Source organism: Microcaecilia unicolor, chromosome 6, assembly GCF_901765095.1.
Source record: "Microcaecilia unicolor chromosome 6, aMicUni1.1, whole genome shotgun sequence".
Classification (NCBI taxonomy): Eukaryota; Metazoa; Chordata; class Amphibia; order Gymnophiona; family Siphonopidae; genus Microcaecilia; species Microcaecilia unicolor.
This window is the reverse complement of record NC_044036.1, coordinates 93,848,863-93,869,499: the sequence shown is the minus strand read 5'-3', so window position 1 is coordinate 93,869,499 and position 20,637 is coordinate 93,848,863.

Sequence of the window (20,637 nt, the reverse complement as noted above, 5' to 3'; positions counted from 1 at the left end):
AGGTTCTTGGGAATGGAAGTTAAAATTATAGAACTTTTTTTCTTAGGAAAGAAACCATTCAACAGCATATAGGATACATTGCCTTTGAGGAGATCAATAAAAAATTGTGGGGCAGTTTTTAATATATGACTGGGGCAAGCATCCAAGATATATTGAGAGGTTGGTAATTGCAAGGATGTCCACATTCTATTTCCTGTGATTCCCCAATTTGGGCAAGTTGTTTCTTTGAGATTTTCTGTAGAATTACCATTGTTTCACAGAACACTGTTCCTGATTTTTAATTTTTTTTTGTTCAAAGTGAATAGCTAAATCATCTGCTGAAGGAATGATTTCATTTGTTAATGACATTTCTTTGGTGTTTAAAACGTTATTGATCAGATAGTATAGTTTTTTGGTGTTTAACATGGCACCTCCTATATAATTATTAAAGAATTTTGTTTTAGCTTCCCTTATTTTCTTTTTGTATTCTTTAGTAGTTGTTTTCCATAATAGTTTGTCATCATTTGAGTTTGTTTTTTGCCACTTTCTCTCTAAGCTCCTGCATTTTCTTTTTAGACATAGTGTAGATTCATTGAACCAAGACAAACCTTTTTGCTTAAATCTGGTCTTGGTTTTAGTGGGGAGGTGGTAGGTATTGATAAGTTTGGACCAGAATTCTAAAATGTTACTTTTACCCCTAGTTTTGTAGGAGGCAAGATTATCCCTGATCTTTTTCTCTTTACCAATTGATAGTGAAAGTTAGTTTTTTATGGTCAGACCAAGGTATGGAGAACCAATCCAAGGTATTTATAAAGATATTGTCAGGATCTATGAATCTATAGGCTAAAAGATCTAACAGGTGATCTTTAATGTGGTAGGATGGAGCATGTACCTGGGTGAACCTCCCGAAAGTTAGGAAATTGTTCAAACTTTTGGTTTTTGTGTCAATTGAAGTGTCTAGGTGTAAGTTTATGTCACAAGAGGTTTGGACAAGTACTTAGAGGAAATGTCTGGAGGCTTGGGAGAGCCATTGCCACTTGACCCTCCAAAGGGACACTACCTTGTGGTGGAGGGGCTTGTGTGTTTCAATGATTCGAAGGACTATGCTTTAGGTCCACCCATATCAGCCAGGCCTCTGGGGAGAAACCAGAAGAAGAGTGTCCCAAACATGCCAGAGTCAAGATGGTGTTTGAGGTAGAAGTGCTGTGAGTCAGCTCCTATGTTGGCATCTCTTTTAAGCCATTTTCTCCCTGTTTGTGCTGGTTACAGTGGGGAAGAAGAAAAGATAGATATGTACCATGATCTGTTCTTGAGCTGATTCAGACCATCCCCGAGGTGGCTGGCATCATGACCCATGGATCCACTACAGTACCTTCGGAGAGCTTGAAATTTAATGTTGAGCCTTAGTGCAGAGTGGGCACCTTTGAGTCCAGAAGATAAATTGGTTCCACCGAGATTGGGAAGTAGTTTTTTGTCTTCTGTACTGTCTGCAAAGGGGCAGAAGAAGTTAGTAGACCTCATCTAGCAGGGAGCCAGTGTGTGGAATGCCCCATTTCTCTCTGAGCTGGCCAGGGAAGAGGTTATCGTGGATCAAGGTTTGACACTACAATAACTTCTGGCACTGCTGGGTTGATTCAACATGGCACCACCCTCAGTGGATTACAGAAACCAGCGGTAGTTGACTGTGACACCATATGGGAAGCCATCAAGATGCTGGACATGTCCCTATAGCAAAATATGAAGGTATTTCTGGAGAAGTGTGGGGATATCCAGAACAAGGTGAAAATACAGGGTGTTGAGATCCACCCTGTTAGTAATCTTTGCCCTGGAACTGGACAGAAATTTGGTATTATGTAATTACTTCAGGTATATATATGAACAATAGCTGGGTTCTAATGTTTGTATTTTTTCCTGATCTTTCTTCAGTGACCCGAAGGTGCCACAAGACATTTTTGGGATTCTGCCCAAGGGTCTTAGCAATGGGGCCGTTTTACTTTTTAAAATTTCCTTTTATGTCATGTAAAATTTAATGGTGGTGATTTGTTATTTCTTTAACCTAAGGAATTGGAATTTTTGGTGGCTTGGGAGGGAGCTCCAACCACGATGATAGTTCCCCTTGGTTAGCACGTAATCTGTCACTGTATAGGATTCATCTGTTTTGTTGTTAGGGTTTTTTAAATATTTTTATTTCCTGCTTGACTCCAGCAATATTGTAGACTAATGGATGATGTTTATTTCCTTGTTTCCCTGTATTTCTATATTGTTTTCTGGTTTCTTTTTCAAGTACATGCTTGGATGTTATGTTAAAATTCTAAAAAATAACAATTAAAAAAAACCAGGCTTGATACTGGGCTTGATGAACCTTCATTAGATACAGTGTGGGTTTTCTTATGTTCTTATATTCTTATGAAAATTGCACCTGGTTTTTTCTGCAGTTATTATTTCTGTGGAGTAGCAGGCATAATTTGAAAATGCTAAATTCTACATGTTGTTGCCTTTCTGATCTAACCCAGCACCACACCCACCTATTTTTTATCACAGGGTTGAATGTGGGCGATTTTCAGACTGCTTATTTACCTTCCCATGGCTGAACTCCTCACACTGTCTGGTTAGGATCTAATATTACTTAGGGCTAAAGGGTAGGCCAATGTTTGGTAAAAATATAGGGTGTACGAGTTGGCTGTGCTACAGATTAGAAAATTGCTGATATTGCAAGGAAGTCTGGCACTGAGTCACTGAACTGCTCCATGTCTCATTCTCTCACATGCATTGAAACCTTGTCTCTGTGTGAGTCTGTTATCAATAGATAGGGATGGGCTTGAGTGTAAATTTTAAGGGGCTTCTACATTAGCTTCAGAACTTTTAGTACAAGAAGAGTGCTGGGCAGACTTCTACAGTCTGTGCCCTGAGAATGGAAAGGACAAATCAAACTTGGGTATACATATAAAGTATCACATTCCATGTAAAATGAGTTTATCTTGTTGGGCAGACTGGATGGATAGATACAGGTCTTTATCTGTCGTCATTTACTATGTTATGTTACTATGCCTGTTCTCTATGATCTGTGACTGTTTGGACTGTTAGAGTCATCCATACAGACCAGGATCTAAATCTGTTTCCTAATGTAGAGTATTTCAGGAGCCAGTTGAATCTAGGCTATAGGACTACGAAACAGACCTAAGTATTATCCTCAAAAATTTTGTATGAAATCTTTAATGTTATTCTTTTATTTATTTTTAAAAAATGTATACCTCGCCTATACCTAGGAGGTTTATATGAAGAAACATACATAAAAGCATATATTAGCTGATATTCAGCTAATTCTGTCTGTAGTTGTCAGTGATTAATAAAATACTGGCCAGGGTAGGCTGACCAGCAAAATACACACGCTGCTTTTTTTTCACTCTCTCTCTCTCTCTCTCTCTCTCACTCTCTCTCTCTCTCTTTCCTTCCTTCTGCCTCTCAACTGTTGGTACTAGGAAACCCTTAAGATACAGATCAAGGTGATCCTCATGCTCCCTTCTTCCAGTCTGTACTCTGTGAGGTAGATGCACTAAACGTTTTTCATCGTTAAATGAGCCCTCAGGGAAGAATTTCCTATCCTTTCCATGCACTTAAGCCTATTTTCCGACTACAGTAGCAGCTAACGAAAACGGAATGGAGATGAGCAATTAGTGTGAAAACCCCATTGAAACGACATGCACTAACCTTTTCCGATTGCCTTTACGCAGGAAAAAGGCAGGAAAACTAACGAGAGGTCTGGACCTCTCGTTAGGACAGCTCTGTGCCAGGAAAAAGTGTTAAGTGAAAAAATAAACAAACTTGAGCCAATCCCAGCGCATTAGCAGAGCTAAAAGCGCTGTGATTGGTCCAAAGGACCTCAGAAAACACATAAAAAAAAAAAAAAAAAAAAAGGACCGGGGGGGGGCAAGGGCGCTCATCAGGAGCGTCCTGTACGGACGGCCTTGCCCCCCCCCCCCCCGCTGCTCCCCACTTTCCGCCGCTCCCCCCACCCCGAAAAGCAAAATTCAAGCAGCCCCTGCCCCCCTCCCTTCCTCACTACTCTCACCTCAGCTCCGCCTCCCGACATCCTCCGTCCGTGCCCCGCCCCCTTTTGGGGTCGTCGCCGCCATTCCCCTCCTCCATCGGGCCCCCCTTCCTCTTACCGGGCCCGTGCAGCGCCTCTCTCCTCTGTCCGAAGGCGCTGCACGGGCAAGAAGAAAGCTGAATCAGCTGATGCCTGCCTTCGCGATGGCGCGTCTTTCTCCTGCTGCACCCGCCCCTGTCTGACGTCAGTAACCTACGTAGGTTACCGACGTCAGAAAGGGGTGGGCCCAGCAGGAGAAAGACGCGCCATCGCGAAGGCAGGCATCAGCTGATTCAGCTTTCTTTTTGCCCGTGCAGCGCCTTCGGACAGAGGAGAGAGGCGCTGCATGGGCCCGGTAAGAGGGAGGGGGGCCCGATGGAGGAGGGGAATGGCGGCGACGACCCCAAAAGGGGGCGGGGCACAGGACGGAGGATGTCGGGAGGCGGAGCTGAGGTGACAGAGTAGTGAGGAAGGGAGGGGGACCGGGGCAGCTAGCATTTTGCTTTTTCGGGGTGGGGGGAGCGGCGGAAAGTGGCGAGCAGCGGGGGGGGGGGGCAAGGCCGTCCGTACAGGACGCTCCTGATGAGCGCCCTCGCCCCCTCCCGACCCTTTTTTTTATTTTTGTTTTGATTTGGGAGCCATGTGCTTGTGATTTGACTGTGTTTTGACTGTTTGTGGCATGCGCAGAGCAGCTAACATAACGCTTGGCTGCTCTGCGCATGATTTGGGGGCCGATTAACGATGTGTATTGTGATTCTTTGGTACATTGTACGTTTCAATACCGATCTCAGCATGTGTGACTTTTTTTTTTTGGTGCATTTTTCGTTATTTTAAAATCGTTAGGGACTTTAACGATTTAGATTTTTTTACGTTTGGTTGCTGCATCTGCCTCTGTATCAGATCAACCTACCTTTTCTTCTATCTTTTCTTACAACAATAAAAAACAGTTCTTGGTCTGTGCAAAAAGCAAAGACATCAGAGATATACATTTCCCAAAAACTAACAGAGAAAATCAAAGACTTCCTAATGCCGCCTCTCTGTTTTTTTCCTTGCGAAGTAGATTAGCTGTTTTTTTTTTTTAATTTAAACAGTGCAAAAGCCATGTGTATTTACCTAGACATTTAAAAAATAATCCCCCCCTCCCTACAGACAGTCTGAACATTTTCAGCTACTGAGGGTCTATGTAAGCATGGGGGGAGTAACCTCCACCCTATCTTACAGGAATGCCAGGGCTAAAAGTCTGTGTACACAGAGAGCCAGGCATTCCAACATCTGAACAGGGTATACAGCACGTTAACTGAATAACAAGGTTAAAACACAGTAGATCAGTAAAAAAAAAAAAAAAAAGCTTTTTTGTAAATTTGAATGCAGCATATGACAGGCCCCTGCACTTTCCCTCCCTTTCCACACAGCAAATCCTCTATCACCTCATGCAAATCTGAACCAGTACATCACACATTCCCCAAAACTAACAGAGAAAATCAAAGTCTTACTACAAAATGACATCATCATGTCTGCCTTTGTCATGCATGGTGTGAAGAACTAGATATGAACACAGTCTGAGAAGTCAGCATGTACACCAGGCTACATCATTGAGGATAATATGAAAGGGATGTGTGCTTAATTACACATGCAAAGGCACACCAGACCCTCACCAAATACAGAATATCTGAAAGATATATTTTCTATTGCTTTCATACAGCACTGACATACAGCAACTAAAAATTAGTCATGGTACTTTTTAATAAGCTTACCCTGGTAGAGGTTAGAACAACTTCAATTGTACATCAGCGTTTGGCCATAGAGAATGGACCTAATGATGGGTGGTGGATAGAAAGTAGAAGCATGTAGATATGTGTGGTGGTCAAGGGGTTTCTGGTATAAACATAGTAACATGTGATTCTTATATGCCCCTATTGTTGTTGGTATTGAGGAAGTGAACATTCTGTGTAGACTGTTCTAGACTCAGCTTGATGGTAAGGTGAAGGCCATTATGTCCCTCTTCTTAGTACATCTCAGGGAGAGTAGGGGCTTTTGAGTGTCAGAATTGAGGAAGCTTCTAACAGGGACTTTCTTCGTAAGAGCTACAATAGACATTTCTGAGATTACAATGCTGACACAACAAAGTAAGAAAGCAGATCAACAAAGCCAGACAAAAACAACATCTACTACTAAACATTTTTGTAGATGAGATATACACAGAACATAAACTTCACAGACTATGGACTATCTAGTCAGCAATTGGCCATTAAGAACAGATTTACAGACCCATCCTATAAAAGGAAATAACAGAATAACTTTAGTTGTCATCTATAACTCAGTTAATATTTCTAAAATGCATTTATTTTAAAACATTTTATCTCACAAAACTGATCATTGTAATTATCCTATGCAGTAAATACACATAATCATAAATACATATAGCTTCAGTTAAAAAATGTTAAAGTACATTCCCCCAATCAGTTAAAAGCGTCAATAATAAAAAAAAAAAGCATTTAATTGATTATGGAACTGCATCAACCTGTACTCTACACACAAAGCCTCAGACAATGAATTCCATAGTCTTCACTCTTCTTGCGGGTTTTGGTTATCATCCTTCAGGCTTACCGACAGCCCCCTAACATCAAACGGATACTCACCAGCAACAACATACCACCCAACACTAACACCAGTATTGACTAAATTTGTGATGATTGTAAAATGCACTGAGCAGCCTGGCTGCTAGAAGGGCAGTATAAAAGTAATAAATGAAATGAAATTCAGAGGCCAGAGCCTGTGAGATGACAACTCTGTCCCCCTATCTACTTGTGCAACAATATTACATGACTCAGCAATATCACCTACAGCATCCACCTACTATTTCTCTAATGCAGAAGGTTCTTTAGAAGCCTTATTCACAATTTCAGTGTGTAAATTCCAGCATTTACTGTACTGTCAAAAATCTCCTTTCTTCTCAGTTAGGCCAAGCTGGACTAGGGCAATTCCTCTCCTTGTCCAAGGCTTAACCAGCAATGAAGAGAGGTAGCTCTCAGCAACACTGTTCCCAAAACTCAGGCACCTTCCTTCTCTCTAGTTTTCATCATTTTTAATTTTTATTATTTACTAGGGTTGCACGTTAATCACAGTTAATGCTGCGATTAGCATGTTATTTATTAATCATGATTTTAAAAATTAATCACAACTAATAAAACTCTGTTCTGTTCTCTTCCATGCCCAACTCCCATCCTTGGCATGATCTGGCTTTTTTCCCCCACCCACGATTCAATATCTCCCCCTCTCTCAAACCCCCCTCCACCCGTGATTCAAATCTCCCCCTATCTCAACCCCCCCCCTGCATGCCAGTCTACCTTAAAGGTGGTCTTCAGTTGGTCCCAGCAACAGCAGCATTGCATATAGACTGCTTGCTCCCTGCTCTGAAGCATTCCCTCTAGCCTGATCCGCCTTGTCTGACATCATTTCCTATTTCTGCCTGGGTGGGACGGGTCAGAGGGAAAGCTTCAGAGCTTTTTCTGCTGTTAATTGTGCTGTTAGACTGTTTTGTGAATTGCTCTCTCTGCTCTCTGATTACCCGGGCTGTTTGATTACTGTCTACTGCCTCTGTAGTCACTGCGAATATGGTGGCCAGAGCTCCAGACCCACCCAGAACTGACGTCAGGGTACGGGCTTACTATAACTTTGCTCCCTAATCGGCACATGCCGCACAGGCACATGCCTTTGGCGCGTACATAAGGAGCAGGTCCTGCTCCTTTGTATGCTCCTTCGTACGCACCCTGAGAGAACACCCCATCATGGCTTCTTTTTTCTTAACTTTGATATCATACTGGCTGGAAACCTATATCTGGATTCTACTATCTATGATGTGCTCCCTTTATTCTATCCCAATTCACTGGGAACATCAATCTTCACTATCTTACTTTGGTCTACCCAAACCCCAGGTAAGATAAACTGTACCGATACATGCTTCTTCACTTCCACGTTCTATTCCTTACTCTAAATCCTGTCCATAGGGCTCTTAAACTGTAGATCCCTTCGTGGAAAATTTAATTTCATACATAATCTTGTCATGACCCATAACTTAGAGATTCTCTGTCTCACAGAGACATGGCTATCTGATTCTGACGCCACCTACCTAAACCAGTCTACCCCACCAGAATATCATTATTATTGTTAAAATCGCTCCTCTTGCAGTGGGGGTGGTGTAACTTTGATCTATGCTTATAAATTACAGGCTTCTCATTTACAGGGACACACAACTCTCTCTATTGATTATCTCTTATTTTGACTTCATTCCACTCCTTGCTCAGACTTTCTTCTTTACCATCCACCAACCCCTACCACAGTGTCCTATGACGCCCTACAAACCCTTATCACTGATCATTGTTTCCACAGCTCACCCCATTATTCTTTGTGACTTCAATATTCATTTTGATGATGTAACTGTGTCCTATAGTAATGACCTTGATATGCTCATTTCTGACTTACATCTTTTACAACATGTTAAATCTCCATCTCATGTGAAAGGTCACATCTTAGACTTCATTCTCACAACACATTTGGCTTCTTATGCACTTCATTCCATCTCTCTGCACTCTTTTCCATGGACAGATCACCAGCTCATAATCCTACATTGTAAATTTCCCAAACTTCTCATCAAACCCCCTAGTTGCTCTTACATCACTCGAGATCTCAAAAATTTAACGGCTACTAATCTGCTCAAAAACACAGTACTCAATCCAGATTCATTTTCACTATTATCATTGGAAGATCAAATATACCATTGGTATATAACCATCTAGCTCCTTGTATTTCTCACACTATATCCACAGCTCGAACCCGTTCTGCCCCCTGGTACACCCAAGAATTATATCTTTATAAATGACAACTGCATCAAAATAAGTATCACTGGCATAAACACCCCTCAGCTTTCACAATGACTAACTACAAAAAAAATATTGAATGCCCCCAGCTCAGCAGCCATATATAAAATTCTGAAAACACTAACTACTTACCACTCACCTACAGACACTGGCTTATGGCCCCTACAAGCCCATCAACTAGCTGATCATTTCCACAACAAAATTATTAACCTATGGAACACTTTCCCCACATTACTAGCTCATACATCCATTAATTGGGATCCATCAGAAATAACTCCCCCCTGCCTCAGTTATCCTCTCTCAACCTTTAGTAGCTCTTTGGCTACTTTTCACATCCCTTCTGTTCCAGATCTCAAACACACTTTTATGTCCCTTAATGCCAACACATCTCCAGCTGACCCTCTTCCATCAGCATTTATTAAAAAGTTTTTTGATACATTCCTTCCATTCATCCACATTATGATTCGTCTTAGTCTTCTATTAGGACATGTCCCGAGCCTTGGAAAACTGCAGCAGTGTACCCTAAAATGAAAAATCAATCACAATCATAGGTTGATTTTAATAATTTCCATCCAATAGCAAATCTTCCATTTCTAGCCAAAGTAGTGGAAGCCTTAGTTCATAATCAATTTGCTAGCTTTGTCCTTAAAACTAACGTACTTCTCCCACATCAGTCCAGTTTTCACCAGCAGCATAACACAGAGACTACTCTTTTAGGTATCACTACATATCCATACACAACTCAATAAATCACTCTCTGCTTTTCTCCTATCTTTAGACCTTAGTGCCGCATTTGACTTAATGACCATTCCCTCTTATTGCACCGTCTCCATAGCATCGGTCTCTCAGGTATAGTCTTAAAATGGTTCCGATCTTATCTGGCAAACTGCAAATACTACATCAACTACAACAACTTAGTCTTTGCTCCCTATTCACCCACTTCCAGAGTTCCTCAGGGATCTATACTATTGTCTATTTTATTTAATATATTTCTCTCATCTCTGCTCACGCTAGCTCAATCCTTAGGGTTTAATTTATATGCCTACGTGGATGACATCCAACTCCTTGCAATGGTAGATCATCCAACTCCTACCAATATAAAAAATCTCAATGACAACCTCTGTAACTAACAGATTGGATTCAAGAAAACTGCCTTATTCTTAATCCTGATAAATCTAAAGTTCTATCCTTCACTAACCATTCATCTAATACTCTCCAAACGCCTATTACTCTCTGTAATACCCCAATCCCTCAGCATTCGGCTACTCGAATTCTCGGGATACTTATAGATACTGACCTTTCCTTTCATTCTGAAATAGGACAAGTAGTCAAACACTCTCTTTTCAGATTACGTCTCATTTGTTCCATCCGGTCACTTCTAGGTTATAAAAGGAAACTTCAATGTATATTAAATCATAATTTGTACTGTTTATGTTTGTGTAGTTTATATTATGTACTTAATTCTGTATTTGTGGTGTTTTCCTGTATACTAAATCATGATCTACACTGTTTTTATCTTATGTAGTTCATTTTGGTTTTGCTGTGCTTTCCTGTAATGATTGGAGTTCCATTGTTTGTCTAAACTGTACATATAATGTTGTATTGTTCTTTTTCTATTTTACAAATTGTAAACCGTTCTGTCTTGCAGTTGCAATAAGATACAGTATATAAATTGACGAAAATAAATAAAATAAAAAAATTCTACAACCTTCAGAAATTAAATATCTTGACGCATTCTCTTGTCATATCACAACTCAATTACTGTAATTCACTTTACAAAGGTCTTAGACTTAAAGATCTACATCGCTTACAATTAGTATAGAATACCGCCATTTGAATTATTCACAAAGCCCGGAAATTTGATCATATCACACCCTTTCTGAAGGAATCTCACTGGCTCCCTATCTCTCATCGAATCATTTATAAGCTGCTACTTATAGTTTTCAAGGTCTTGACTTCTAAAGAACCCCTTCAGCTTTACTGACTATTGCTTCTATACTCTCCAATGAGTTCTCTTCACTCTCAAGATCAAAATCTACTTATAGTTCCAACCTATAAACAAATCCAGCACGAACACACTCGAATCTCAATATTCTCAATTCAAGACCCATACTCTGGAATCTCTTACCCACTTCTTTGCGACATAAGACCTCACTCTTAACCTTTAAATCAGACCTCAAAACGTTTCTTTTTCAAGATGCTTTCAGTTAATCTTTAATTGCAGAATGCCCAATTGAATTACCAAAAGCACCCCTATCGTTCTCTCCCTCCCCCACTTTCTCTCAACAAGATGGAGTTCCTTCCCCTCTCCTCACTTTCAATTTTCTGTTGATATACACACTTTGTTACACTCTACTTTTAAATATTGAATACATTGTAAGCCGCCTAGATGGTACTCCTGACTGGCGGATTAGTAAATCTTAACAAAACTTGAAACTTGAAAGGGGATGGGATTTGACATACCGTCTTTCTGTGATTACAATCAAAATGGTTTACATATTATATACTGGTACTTATTATGTCCCTGGGGCAATGGAGGGTTAAGTGACTTGCCCAGAGTCACAAGGAGCTGCAGTGGAAATAAATAAATAAATTATACCTTTAATGAAACCCTAATCAAAATGCAAGGCTAATAATGAGTACTGGGTGCACACTGCAAGCCATGTTATAACCAGCAAAACAACTCCAACTAAAAGCTGTGGATACTTTACCTGCTGGGAGCATCAGGTGGCCAAGCCGCAGCCTGATGCTCATGGGCCACATGTTAAAGGGGCTGACATCCCTAAGAAATCATTGTGTCCTAAGAACACTCCCAAGCAAAAACCTTCTCTAGCACTCCCTCCCCAAATCAATATCTCCTCTTATAGTGCTGCCCTAACCAAAATGCCCCTCATTAGTGGCCATCCCTCAACAGGAAGTGCCCCTCCCCCAACAAGACCCCCTTCCTCTGGGTGGGAGGAGGGAGCCTTGGGGGTCTGCAAGTGGGGGAAGGAGCACTTGGCATTATTTCTGACAGGGAATCTAGCAGAGACATTTTGAAAAGAATAGAGAAGTTACAGATTATAGCACAAAGGTTAGATCCAAGTTTAAATGAAAACAGTTTGAGTCAGAAGGATTTTGATAGGTTCATACTCTGCGCAAGAATCATTTCCTATGTTAAGAATAGAGAAGTTTCAGATTATAGCACAAAGGTTAGATCCAAGTTTAAATGAAAACAGTTTGAGTCAGAAGGATTTTGATAGGTTCATACTCTGCGCAAAAATCATTTCCTATGTTATGCTAGTAACTCTAAACACTGTTACTATACATTTCTATGAGTGATGGCTGAATTCTAATTCTTGAACACAGTCCCATTTTCTGTTTTGTTAATGTTCTGTTAAATACACTAGAAACAAAGCCATGAGAACATGGCTAAAAACATGGAGGCAACAGAGTAGCCAACCAGTGGAAAATAAAGTCACTCTAGTGAAATGCAAAGCTCTGAATAGTTCTTTCTGAGAAAAGTCAGTATAAGTCTTTATGTATTTTTATAGTGCAGTAGCTGAGTGATTTTTCACCCTGTAATTCAGCAAAGGTGGTCTGAAGGTTGCAGCAGAGTGCTCCACAAGTGTGCTGTGTGTGTATATATGTGGATAAGTATGTCTTCATGTCCCTATGTACTTTTCTTCTTCTTTGTGCATTCAGCTATAGAGTGTTCTTTTACTCGCAGTGGAAGAAAATTCTCCAGAAGCAAGAGAGATTTGTACGTTTTGTTCCCTTCCTTTCATTGAAGAAGCAGCTCTGAAGTCATCAGTGGGGTTTACTTTGAGGTGACAGAGATAATACCCCAGCGAGATAGATCACAAGACAAATGTGCAAAAAAAACAGAAGGAAGGGTTTTTTCATTCAGCAAAAGTAATAATATATGACCCTGTACTCAAAACAATTTTAAACAGGCAGAAGCAGTGGCAAAGCCAGACCTACCATTTTGGGTGGGCCCACATTTAGGATAGGTGCCCTTACAAAACTTCCTCTCCCCCATCCTGTATTTCTCTCCCTCTCCTCCAACCTCGGATCCAGCATTAGCCTCCCACTCGTGACCCGGCAGCCTCCCCGGGCTACCTCAGCATCTTCGTCAGCGCAACAGCGATGCACCATCTTTACCTGCCCCAACCTCATAGGCTTCCCTTTGCCGTTTCCAAGAAACAGAATGTGACATCAGCGAGGGTGGGGCATAGCAGAAGGAAGCTTGCAAGACCGATGCTGGCAGTGGAGGTGCTTCACTGCTGCGCCATTGAAGATGCTGAGGTAGATCTGAGAAGGAGGGAGGAGCTGCCAAGCCACAGGAGGGGAATGCCGGATCTGGGGGCAGGAGAGAGCAGAGTGAGGTGGTCACCACTGAACTTTTTTGGTGGGCCATTCAGGGTGGGCCTGTGCCCACCCAGGCCCACCTTTAGCTCTGCCACTGGGCAGGAGAGGCACCTATCTGCTTAAATCATGCTGAGTAGGTCAGAACAGGATATTCAGTGGCACTTACCCAGGCAGTACCACGTAATATCCCCCCTGACCGCCTCGGCACTCCCCAGTTAGTGCTGGGGTAGTCCAGAGGCAGAGACTGGATGGAGCCAGGAGTTACAGTGGTGGAAATAAGTATTTGATCCCTTGCTGAATTTGTAAGTTTGCCCACTGACAAAGACATGAGCAGCCCATAATTGAAGGGTAGGTTATTGGTAAAAGTGAGAGATAGCACATCACAAATTAAATCCGGAAAATCACATTGTGGAAAGTATATGAATTTATTTGCATTCTGCAGAGGGAAATAAGTATTTGATCCCCCACCAACCACTAAGAGATCTGGCCCCTACAGACCAGGTAGATGCTCCAAATCAACTCGTTACCTGCATGACAGACAGCTGTCGGCAATGGTCACCTGTATGAAAGACACCTGTCCACAGACTCAGTGAATCAGTCAGACTCTAACCTCTACAAAATGGCCAAGAGCAAGGAGCTGTCTAAGGATGTCAGGGACAAGATCATACACCTGCACAAGGCTGGAATGGGCTACAAAACCATCAGTAAGACGCTGGGCGAGAAGGAGACAACTGTTGGTGCCATAGTAAGAAAATGGAAGAAGTACAAAATGACTGTCAATCGACAAAGATCTGGGGCTCCACGCAAAATCTCACCTCGTGGGGTATCCTTGATCATGAGGAAGGTTAGAAATCAGCCTACAACTACAAGGGGGGAACTTGTCAATGATCTCAAGGCAGCTGGGACCACTGTCACCACGAAAACCATTGGTAACACATTACGACATAACGGATTGCAATCCTGCAGTGCCCGCAAGGTCCCCCTGCTCCGGAAGGCACATGTGACGGCCCGTCTGAAGTTTGCCAGTGAACACCTGGATGATGCCGAGAGTGATTGGGAGAAGGTGCTGTGGTCAGATGAGACAAAAATTGAGCTCCTTGGCATGAACTCAACTCGCCGTGTTTGGAGGAAGAGAAATGCTGCCTATGACCCAAAGAACACCGTCCCCACTGTCAAGCATGGAGGTGGAAATGTTATGTTTTGGGGTGTTTCTCTGCTAAGGGCACAGGACTACTTCACCGCATCAATGGGAGAATGGATGGGGCCATGTACCGTACAATTCTGAGTGACAACCTCCTTCCCTCCGCCAGGGCCTTAAAAATGGGTCGTGGCTGGGTCTTCCAGCACGACAATGACCCAAAACATACAGCCAAGGCAACAAAGGAGTGGCTCAGGAAGAAGCACATTAGGGTCATGGAGTGGCCTAGCCAGTCACCAGACCTTAATCCCATTGAAAACTTATGGAGGGAGCTGAAGCTGCGAGTTGCCAAGCGACAGCCCAGAACTCTTAATGATTTAGAGATGATCTGCAAAGAGGAGTGGACCAAAATTCCTCCTGACATGTGTGCAAACCTCATCATCAACTACAGAAGACGTCTGACCGCTGTGCTTGCCAACAAGGGTTTTGCCACCAAGTATTAGGTCTTGTTTGCCAGAGGGATTAAATACTTATTTCCCTCTGCAGAATGCAAATAAATTCATATACTTTCCACAATGTGATTTTCCGGATTTAATTTGTGATGTGCTATCTCTCACTGTTACCAATAACCTACCCTTCAATTATGGGCTGCTCATGTCTTTGTCAGTGGGCAAACTTACAAAATCAGCAAGGGATCAAATACTTATTTCCACCACTGTATATGGGCACTGGAAATATTCAGTACCAGTTGAATTTTGACCTAATAAATTATCTTTCATCCCAGGAGTTTTCTGCTGATCCTTCTGGCTTCCAATTTTATGGGAACTGACTTTTTTGAGCTAAAGTGCTATAGTCATTCATTTGCAACTATGTGAGGTTTTTATAGACATGTTGTGCATCAGATGATACCACCTATTGTGGAAGGTCAGTTCATCTGTTTGTATGCAAAGCTTTGCTTGTGCGTGCTCAAGCAAAGATATGAGCATGGAGATCACACGAGAGCAGGAGCCAGCATTGTAGGTAAAGTGAGTAGCATGTTTCAAGCAGGCAGTATGAGCCCAGGACTTGACTGTTGAAGAAGAAGACGAGACAGCAGAGAGTGTTGACAGGAAAAATAGAAGGAACCAGTGGAAGTTTTATGCACCTTCTAGTGAAGAACACCAAGAACCTGGACCAGAACTCTCTGCCACTGCAGAGAAAAGGGTCAGAGAGCAAAGGCAGTGGCATGAACCACCAATCACTATCAGCACAAAAGAAAGGCGAAAGAAAAGGGTAGGAAAAAGAAGGCAAGAGGAAGGGAGGGTAAGAGGGGATGGATAGAGTAGCAGGGAAGTGAATGGAAAAGGGTTAGAGAGAGTGGGGGTGAGGGAAGATGAGTAGAAAAAAGAAAAGGAATGCAAAGAGATGATGGCCTGAATCGAACCTTCACAGTACTCAAACAGCGCACCCCGTACTGTTGAATCACACCCCACCCCTTCCATTCATGCCACACCTGCCAATCATAAGATCCCCATCCACTTACTCTCACAGATCCTTGCCACCCTTACACCTATCCATTCACTTAGCCTCTCTGGCACTCATCTCCTCCTTCACTCATAACCCTTTTTCATCGTCCCTTGAGTTCAGATGGCACTTACTTTTTGCATATTCTTCCACTCTGTAAAATTTACCTCTCTAAGACTTAAATATCTTATACTTTCTTGTGGATTTTATATTGAGATATTCTTATGCAGTTTGTTGCATTGCTATTTTGATCCTGAATAAAAACCATTAAAACTTAAGTAAATATAAATAAATAAATAAATCCTTCCTCACTGGACCCCACCAATGCTCATAACCTCCACATTTACTCAGACCCTGGTACTGATCACCCCATCCATTTTTTTATTACTTCACTGCCCATTCATAACCCCCATCAGCTCACTCGGCCCCACCACCATTCCTTTATTTGGTCCCCAAGCTACTCTTATCCCTCACGTCCAATCATTCACACACATACTCTAACCAAGGAGTGCATGAGCAAAACACGCTTTTCTGCTATGCTTGCAGCATGCACTTTCCAGCTTGTTATACCCTTTTGATACCCCTCTCGTAACTTAGTTGCAAACTTCTTTTGAAGCCCAACTAGATATTGGAGGGAGCCAGAATCATTGATCAGCAGCAATATTCAGTGACACTAGTTAGATAGTGCTGCTGAATATCCATAACCAGCATCGGCAAAGCCATTACTCATGTATTCAGATAATGGTGGCTGCCATCTTGCTAAATGGCTTTGTGTATTAACCTGGTATATTATAGAGCCAGCCTACTGGCAGTGCTGGCTGCTGACATGAGGGTAAGTGTAATGTGTTTGATATACTGCTTTCTTGTGATGCTACCAAAGTGGTTTATATATTATGTACATGAGGGATCTGGTTTCAGTTCCTGGAACAGGATTTTGTTTCCTAGGCCAGCCAGATACAGGGAGCAGGAAAGATAAAGATGCCGAACTTGCAGGCGAGCAGGTGAGGTAGGGAAAGAAACAGAGATGTTTGCTCACGTGGGTGTGGTAGGGTTGGGGTGAGATGCTGGATGTGGTGGTGGAATGGAGAGAACTGAGAGATCAGATGAAGGGTGGGGAGGAGAGCAGAGAGATGCTGGTGCCACTGAGGGAAGGGGGAGAGAGAGAGATTCTGGGATGGTAAGGGGTGAGCAGAGGGAAAGGAGAGAGACTGGATGGTGGGGAGGTAGGGGAAGAGTTGGAGAGACAAAGAGATATGGTGGACTGTGGGGAGGGGCAAGGGGAGAGAGATACTGACACTGGGATGGGAGGTACAGGAGAATGGGGAGAGGCTGGTCACAAGGAGGGATAGGAACACAGATAGGTGATGCTGGACACAGAGGTAGGGGTATGGGGGACAAAGAAGATAGGTGCTGAACATTTATTTATTTAGATTTTGCTCACACCTTTTTCAGTAGTACACTGGATATTTCTCTGTCCCAGGAGAGCTCACAATCTAAGTTTGTACCTGAGGAAATGGAAGGTTAAGTGACTTGCCCAAGATCACAAGGAGCAGCAGTGGGATTTGAATTGGCCACCTCTGGATTGCAAGACTGGTGCTCTAACCACTAGGCCACGCCTCCACTCCACATGGGTGAGGGATAGGGACAGAAAGGAGATGTTAAGACAGGTAGGGACAAAGGGAGAAGATACCGGACCATGGGTGCTTCCTGGAGCTGTGGAGCCCAGGGCAGCAGCCCTTGTCCCCCCCCCCCCCCCCCCACCAACACACACATACACACACAATGCCAGCCCTGATGACCCTGTGAAGTATAGATAGCTCTTCTGGGGACACAGTTGTACTTAATATACTCATAAAGATTATGTACTCATGTGCCATCCTATTCCATTGCAAGCTCATTGCAGTTGACTTTTTGGTTTTTCTAAAATGTTTTCATCAGGTGAAATATTTTTATCTCTTTAGATTTATGTGGAAGGGCATTTTTGATATGATGTCTAAATCCAATTTTGGATGTTTTGTGAAAAACGTCCAAAAATCCAGAAAGAACGTGGCCATTTTCAAACCAGAAAAACATAAGAACATAATAATAGCCTTACTGGGTCAGACCAATGGTCCATCTAGCCCAGTATCCTGCTTCCAACAGTGGCCAATGCAGCTCATAAGTACCTGGCAAAAACACAATTAGTAACAACAATCCATGCTACCAATCCTGGGGCAAGCAGTGGCTTCTCCCATGTCCATCTTAATAACAGACTATGGACCTTTCCTCCAGGAACTTGGCCAAACTTTTTTAAAACCCAGATTTGTTACCACAAGTTCTAGAGCTTAACTATTCTTTGAGTGAAAAAATATTTCCTCCTATTTGTTTTAAAAGTATTTCTATGTAATTTCATTGAGTGTCCCCTGGTCTTTGTACTTTTTGAAAGAGTAAATAATTGATGCACTTCTACCCGTTCTACACCACTCAGGATTTTATAGATCTCAATCATATTCCCCCTCAGCCGTCTCATTTCCAAGCTGAAGACCCTAACCTCTTTAGCCTTTCCTCATATAGGAGGAGTTTCATCCCCTTTACCATTTTGGTCGCTCTTCTTTGAAGCTTTTCTAATTCCACTATCGGGCTCATTTTCGAATGAGGACACCCATCTTTCGACACAAATCGGAACATGGACGTCCTTCTCACAGGGTTGTCCAAATCGGTATAATCGAAAGCTGATTTTGGACGTCCCCCACTGCTTTCTGTCGCAGGGACAGTCAAAGTTAAAGGGGGCATATCGGAGGCATAGCGAAGGCGGGACTTGGGCGTGCCTAACACATGGACGTCCTCGACCCATAATGGAAAAAAAAGGGCGTCCCTGACGAGCACTTGGATGACTTTATCTGGTCGTGTTTTTATTACGACGAAGGCACAAAAAGGTGCCCAAAATGACCAGATGACCACCGGAGAGAATTGGGGATGACCTTCCCTTACTCCCCCAGTGGTCACTAACCCCCTCCCACCCTCAAAAAATATTTAAAAATATTTTTTGCCAGCCTCAGCTGTCATACTTAGGTCCATGTCAGCAATATGCAGGTCCCTGGAGCAATTTTAGTGGGTGCAGTGCACTTCAGACAGGTGGACCCAGGCTCACCCCCCCCCCCCCTATTATGTTTGTGGAGAAAACAGCGAGCCCTCCAAAACCCACCACAAACCCACTGTACCCACATCTAAGTGCCCCCTTCACCCGTAAGGCCTATGGTAGTGGTGTACAGTTGTGGGTAGTGGGTTTGGGGGGCTCAGCACACAAGGTAAGGGAGCTATGTACCTGGGAGCAATTTATGAAGTCCACTGCAGAGCCCCCTTGGGTGCCTGGTTGGTGTCCTGGCATGTCAGGGGGACCAGTGCAGTAGAAATGCTGGGGCCTCCCACGACCAAAGGGCCTGCATTTCTGAGATGGACGTCCTTGGTTTCCATTATCGCCGAAAATCAGAAACGACCAAGTCTAGGGATGAACTAAATTTCAAGATTTGGACATCCCTGACCGTATTATCGAAACGAAAGATGGACGTCCATCTTGTTTTGATAATATGGGTTTCCCCGCTCCTCCATCGGGACGTTTTGTGAGGACGTCCTCAATAAAACTTGGACGTCCCTTTGATTATGCCCCGCCACATCTTTTTTGAGATACTGTGACCAGAATTGACCGCAATACTCAAGTTGAGGTCACACCATGGAGCAATACAGAGATATTATAATTATAATTTCTAGCATCGTATTTGCTTTTTTGGCTGCCAACGAACTCTGGTCAGAAGATTTCAGCATACTGTCTACAATGACACCTATATCTTTTCTTGAGTGCTGACTCCTAAAGTGGACCCTAGCATCAGGTAACTATGATTCGGATTATTCTTCCCAATGTGCATCACTTTGCATTTGTCCACATTAAGTTTAATCTGCCATTTGCCATTTCAGGTTCCTAAGGTCTCCCTGCAATTTTTCACAATCTGCGTGTGTTTTGACAACCATGAATAGTTTTGTGTCATCTGCAAATTTAATCACCTCACTTGTCATTCCATTTTCTAGTTCATTTATAAAATGTTAAATAGCACTGATCCCAGTACAGATCCCTGTGGCACTCCACTATTCACCCTCCTCCATTGAGAAAAATGGTCATTTAACCCTACCCTCTGTTTTCCGTCCAATAACCAATTCCTAATCCACAGAAGGACATTGCCTCCTATCCCATGACTTTTTAATTTTCTCAGGAGTCTCTTATGAGGAACTTTGTCAAACCGGCTCACCTTTATCCACATGTTTATTTATGTCTTTGAAGAAATGAAGCAAATTGGTGAGGTAAGACTTCCCTTGGCTGAACCCATGCTGACTCTGTCGCATTAAACCATGTTTCTATGTGGTTTGTAATTTTATTCTTTATAATAGTTTCCACTATTTTCCCCAGCACTCAAGTCAGGCTTACGAGTCTGTAATTTCCTGGATCACCCCTGGAACCCTTTAAAAAAATTGGCATTACATTGGCCACCCTCCAAACTTCCAGTCTTTCTAAAATGGCCATTTGCTTGACATTTTTGTGTTCATTGCATCTATCTTTCAAGACCATTAAAAAAAAAAGTCCAAGGGAAAAACACACAAAAATAAGCCACTGGGATGTATGGGGAGGTCAGCATTCTTAGAAGATTGGCCACACAGACATCCCAGCAGGGTAG